Here is a 7,015-nt window from a genome sequence, read left to right on the forward strand (position 1 = left end):
CCTTCGGGCAGTCGGGTAAAAATACCCGTTAGTGAGTTTTCCTTACTCGTGACGTAACAGTTCTACTTTTAAAATTAAAAACCACGCACCTGTTTGTTGAGTTGAGAATGATAATGATTACTCACGCACGACGGAGTCAGACGTTTTTGAGTTGTCAAGAATTACGTTAGATGGCATTGTCTACCCCATCGTTCAACTAATTAAACTAGTTTTTAGACTCCGACGCAAAAAGAGGGGTGTTATAAGTTTGACCGTTATGTGTGTCTGTGTCTGTGCACCGTAGCCCTTAAACGGATGGACGATTTGAATGCGGTTTTTTTTTATTTGAAATAAGTTTTCTAGCGATGGTTCTTAGACATGTTTCATCAAAATTGGTTTAGCCGTTTTTGACATATTGAAATTAGACGTGACAAAGTCGGGGTTTTCCAACTTCTTGTTGGTTAGGTTATCCTACTAATCCTACTAATATTATAAATGTGAAAGTTTGTGAGTGAGTGAGTGAGTTTGTTTGTTACTTTTTCACGCTTAAACGGCTGGACGGATTTGGATGAAATTTGGCGGAAAGTTAGTTTATAACCTGGATTAAAACATAGGATACTTTTTTATCCGATATTCCCACGGGATAGGGATAAATCTCGAAATAAGCTAGGCTTAGAGTCATGTAAATTTGGTATGTAGGTAGTTGACGTCTGGAATAAAACATACGTGACTTTTTGACCCGATATTCCCAGGATACCTAGGGATAAAATCTTAAAAATAACAACCGCTGGGCTTTGAGCCATGAAATTTAGTATGTAGGTAGCTGGACTTCTGGAATAACACATAGGCTACTTTTTATTCCGATATTCCCACGGAATAGAGATAAAATCTCGAAATAATAACCGCTGGGTTTTAGAGTCATGAAATTTGGTATGTAGGTAGTTGGATGTCTGAAATAACACATAGGTAACTTTTTGAATCGATATTCCCACGGGATACCTAGGGATAAAATCTTGAAATAACAACCGCTGGGCTTAGAGCCATAAAATTTAGTGTGTAGGTAGCTGAACCTCTGAAATAACACATAGGCTATACTATTTATTCCGATATTCCAAAGGACAGGGATAAAATCTCGAAATAATAACGCTGGGCTTAGAGTCATGAAATTTGGTATGTAGGTAACTGGACATCTGGAATAACACTTAAGTGACTTTTTGACCCGATATTCCTACGGGATAACTAGGGATAAAATCTCTAAATAACAACCACTGGGCTTAGAGCCATGAAATTTGGTATGAAGGTAGCTGGACCTCTGGAATAACACATAGGCTACTTTTTATTCCCATATTCACGGGATAGGGATAAATCTCGAAATAAAACCGCTGGGCTTAGAGGCATGAAATTTGGTATGTAGGTAGCCGGACGTCTGGAATAACACATACGCTACTTTTTTTCCGATATTTCCACGGGATAGTTTTGTAACTAAGGGACCCCATACATCCGTGTATTATTGTTATTATTATTTTGTAATTTTTTCTTTAATTGTATACTTACTGTAGTTTTTAAGTATTTTATTTGTACTTATTTTATTTTGAAAAAATGACTTTCTGCCAAGCTTCTTGCGGCGCATTCTTCTTGGCAATGATGGTCTTTCGAAGTGCTGGTATTTAAAAAAATTACGTGTAAAAGTGCCCATTGCGGCCTATTTACTGAATAAATGATATGAATAATATTGTAAATCTGTTTTAAAAAAATATATATATACCTCGTTGAGTTTCTTGCCGGATTCTTCTCAGCAGAGGTTTTTCCGAACCGGTGGTAGATTTTTTTTTGAAATTCAATTGCAACTACCAGACGGAATAGTTTACGCGTGCGAAGCCGCGGGTAAAGCTAGTATTATAAATGTGAAAGTTTGTGAGTGAGTGAGTGAGTATGTTTGTTACTTGTTCACGCTGAAACGGTTGGACGGATTTGGATGAAATTTGGCGAAAAGTTAGTTTTTTTTTTTTTTTTTAATTTTATTTTGAAACGGGCATCGTACAAATTTGTCACATTAGCCCATAGGGCAAAACATTAAATAAAGAAAACAACCTGGATTAAATATAGGATAATTTTTATCCCGGTATTCCCCGGGATAGGGATAAAATCTCGAAATAACAACCTCTGGGCTTAGAGTCATGAAATCTCGTATGTAGGTAGTTGGACGTTTGGAATAATAGATAGGTGACTTTTTGACCCGATATTCCCACGGATACCTAGGGATAAAATCTTGAAATAACAACCGCAGGGCTTAGAGCCATGAAATTTAGTATGTAGGTAGCTGGACCTCTGGAATAACACATAGGCTACTTTTTATACCGATATTCCCCCGGAATAGGGATAAAATCTTGAAATAATAACCGCTGGGCTTAGAGTCATGAAATTGGGTATGTAGGTAACTGGACGTCTGGAATAACACGTAAGGGACTTTTTGACTCGATGTTCCCACGGGATACCTAGGGATAAAATCTCGAAATACAACCACTGGGTTTAGAGCCATGAAATTTGGATGTAGGTAGCCGTATGTCTGGAATAACACATAAGTACGCTACTTTTTATCCCGATATTCCCACGGTATAGTCTTGTAACTAATATACTTATATACTTGTAACCCATACATCCCTGTATTATTTTTATTATTATTTCGTATTTTTTCTTTAATTGTATACTGTAGTTTTTTAAGTATTTTATTTGTAATTATTTTATTTTGAAAAAATGACTTTCTATCAAGTTTCTTGCGGCGCATTCTTCTTGGCAATGATGGTCTTTCTGAAAGCGCTGGTAGTTTAAAAATGAAGTGTAAAAGTGCCCATTGCGGCTATTTGAATTTGAATTTGAATTTTGCATTTGAATTTGTATAGGGAAAAATTTGGAAACTTCAGCACTGGGTTTAGAGTCTTTAATTTTGTACAGTTATTCACAACACAACCTCAATGAAGACCACGATATAAATATTGGAAATTTCCAGGGGATTTTGTTAAATCCCGAAAATTTCAATTGCAGCTACCACACCGAATAGTTTATGCGTGCGAAGCCGCGGGTAAAAGCTAGTGTTATATAAAAGTATGTTCGGAACAAACTTTGATTTCATTGAACCTTACATTTGAAGGTCTCGTTGAATCTTTAAGCATTTTTTTTGAAAACGATCTGTTCTACATTATGCTGGCAAAGTGCATTATGCATTGATACTCTTTTACAATACTACTAATATACTACTAATACTGCTAATAATACTACTAATAGTTACTAAAGGAGTAGTGTATGTATCACAGCAGGTTATCTGACACCGCGAGACTGCGTCACGTGTCGCAACATGTTATCTGCGACCCACCATACAACAACAATTGACATGAAAATTAAACCTTAATGTGTGATAGATAAAATCTTTTTTTTAAATCTTTTTTTTTAATTTGAATGATCACTGTTCCTTTTTCAAAAGATATAAATTATATTGCTAAATTATTTTCTTGCTCCTGTCAAACTGTTGGCGTTCTGCAGAATAAACCGCAACCCTGTCATCGTAACTGACACTGGCCCAAGCCTTAAGGCCGCCATTAAGGGAATAATAATAATAACAATATGTACAAAGTTGATTGTTGTAACTACTTATACCTATTTTTGGTTTGAACGGAACCTCAGTGCGCAAGTCTGCGTCGCACTTAGCCAGCTTTTATTTGAGCTCCTCGGCAGATGTCCCATACGGTGTAAAGGTTGACATATAAGTATTTAGATATAGTACGTAGCCATTTCAAGTTACCTGAGTAACTTTGAAAACCAGTTTAATCCTTGAAGTTTTTGCTCGATTGTGGAGGCTCGCTCGTATAATAAAGTTTCTCTTCCTATAGTACATAGGTAAGGTACCTCTGGCGGATTAGGATAGTTATGAAATATTGTCTTTTTGGGTTCTATTACAAAATATTACAAGTTTCATGTGAAAATAGTATATAAAATTTTTCTTAGTACAAAATCATTTGGTAACGAATAACAATCTTATGTTTATTTAATATAAATGTTATTAATGAATAATACATATTACATCTGTGCAATTTTTTCTTGTATATGTTCATTATGTAGTAGTTTATATATTTACACACTGACAAATTTATTTATCACATAAATATATAACTCTCTATCAAAACCTGGAGTATGTGCAGTGCAGTGCAGCTTCCATGCGTAAAAAATATATTTCTTTAACTTTACAATTCGGTAAATATATAAGTTTATTTTAAGTATCATTTACGGATATGACTTAAGTGTTTAATCTGTTGACATGCCTTTGACACCGCTTTGTTAAAACAAATAAAACAGTGTGAGTGAACAGTTCCGTCTGATTTACTGTCATTCGGTGCAAATGGAAAATCGTCCACTTGTATTGAACATTTAGAATTTAGACCAAAATGAATATCAACCACCAGAAATTTTTTCAAAATGTAATTGTGCTGAAAAATATTTACAACCAAATTTATTTTTGTTGTAAATTAATTAAACCCAAATGGAATATTGTCCATTATGATTAGTAGCTAAATTAAATAAGCAATAAGTGAATGTTGTTTTAATCAAGGCTTATTTTTTTTCTGCTTTGACGTATAATTTCGAGTTGTCCATTTTCCATTTGCATTTGCACCAAATGGCAGTAAATCTTCCGTCTATTATGGTGCTTAATTTAACTAAGTAACTTTAATGCAAAGTAATATACTATGCAAATAAATGCAACAAAGCTATTTTTATTTTAATCACAAAAAAACACTGTTTTTTTTAAATATGTAAAAAGTTATTTTTCTCTAATTATTCAGACATTATGCTACTATACTATAGTGCTAGCCATGTGCCATAAGTGTGTACATTACCACTTTAATTTGTAAAAAAAAAAACTTTAAAAAAAGTAATACAAATAAGTCTAGTTTCAATTTAATCATCTAGATTTGGAAAACACTTTTTTAAGTTCAACTCCTACTCGTATCTATCAAATCAACTAATAAATGCTCAAGTTAAGTCTTTATAACCTTACTAGCTGTCCCGGCGAACTTCGTACCGCCTACTTAACAGGCAACAATGAATGTCGTGTTAACTTTTAGCTAAACAATGTAGGATTTTACTAACGTAACTGAATGAGTATAAATAAACATAACGTTAAAGTTTATTAGAATAATAAGGATTAAATAAAACAAAAGTCAGGTTAGGACACCATTATTATAATGATTTATTTCCAAAATTTATATTTGGTTTTCATTGAGGTTGTGTTGTGAATGTGAACAATACGGTATTTGACTATTTTGTATATGTTTTATATATTAAAACTACACAATGCCTGTTATCGAATAGAAAAACAATTTTTAAGCTACCTTTTCAAATAACAAAGTTATAAAGGTTTGAAATTCAAGATTAGACAGAGAAGACATACTGGCATGTGACGTCACACGCCAGTACGTCATACTTGCTGCATAGAGAAAAGCGTTTGAAAAAGAGACATGTATATAGATTTTCAAAAAATCATATAAATCCTATTTTCAACCGATTTAAATTTTCTCTTCGCTAAACACTATCTGTATTTTCATAATAATATTAAGATATGGCAAAATCAGGAGTTGTCAAATACCGTATTGTACAAAATCAAGATTTCTAAACCCAGTGCTGAAAATTTCAAGATTTTTCCCTATCCCGTGAGAATATATCGGGATAAAAAGTAGCCTATGTGTTATTCCAGATGTCCAGCTACCTACATACCAAATTTCATGACTCTAAGCCTAGCGGTTATTATTTCGAGATTTTATCTCTATTGTACTTTTTTTGACAAATTTTAAACCTAAAATTGCTAAAAGTGGCTCCAAAGCGGTAACGTTTCGTGTGCTCTGCCTTCCCCATTTGTGAATCAGGCGTGGTGTTTGTGTGTGTGTACCTATCCTTATCCCGTGGGAAAGTAGCCTATGTGTTTGTTATTCCAGAGGTCCAGCTACCTACATACCAAATTTCATGGCTCTAAGCCCCGAGATTGTTATTTCGAGATTTTATCCCTGGTATCAACGTGGGAATATTGGGATAAAAAGTAACCTATGTGTTATCCAGACGACCAGCTAGCCACAATACCAAAATTATCACGGCTCTAAGCCCAGCGGTTGTTATTTTGAGATTTTATCCTATCCCGTGGGAATATCGGGATAAAAAGTAGCCTATGTCCGTCTCCTGGTTCTAAGCTAGATCCCACCAATTTTCAGCCAAATCGGTACAGCCGTTCTTCAAGTTATAAATGGTGTAACAACAGACTTTCTTTTATATATATAGATTTATTTTGAAAAGTATAGTATTTATAATGTTTTATTACTTTTAAAATATTACTACAGAAAATGAATATGTGACATTCAACAGCAGCATAACTCAGTAAACGCATAGCACAAAGTGTAGGTTTAATACATAATACTTAATATAGAACAGATCATGTTCATCATGTAACAATTAATAATAACTTAAAATTTACTAAGTACACTCAATCAATCAATCCAAAACTACAACTTAAATGTTAAAAACAACTAAAATGGACACACCACAAGAACCAGCAAATGTGCGATCGTGTGTATGACTAATTGACAATGCAGTTGCATCCACTAAATTATTTCAAACCATTATTGAAGATGTCTCAATGAATTTAAAACTAAAAAGTTTCTTCTGATTAGTGCTTATTAATATAAGTTAGCGCCAGCGCATATTATATAAAAACAGTCTAATTAAGGTAGACGTTAAATTCTCAACATGTTGGTAATGCTAGTATCAGTGTTATATTTAAATGTGGAACTTAAAATTAGATTAAGAATATGTTGCCTTTATCCGTTAATAGATGTTAACCCACTGACTATCGATACTGTTATTAAGAAGGTGGAAGGAATCCTTGTGATTTAGTATTATTATATTATTAATATTAACAGCAAAATACTCTAGTTCATCCTGCCCTCATCTCACTTAGAGGACCAACAGGGACATTAATTACATTAATACTTAGAGAGAT

This window comes from Choristoneura fumiferana, chromosome 11, assembly GCF_025370935.1.
Source record: "Choristoneura fumiferana chromosome 11, NRCan_CFum_1, whole genome shotgun sequence".
In the NCBI taxonomy this organism is placed as follows: domain Eukaryota; kingdom Metazoa; phylum Arthropoda; class Insecta; order Lepidoptera; family Tortricidae; genus Choristoneura; species Choristoneura fumiferana.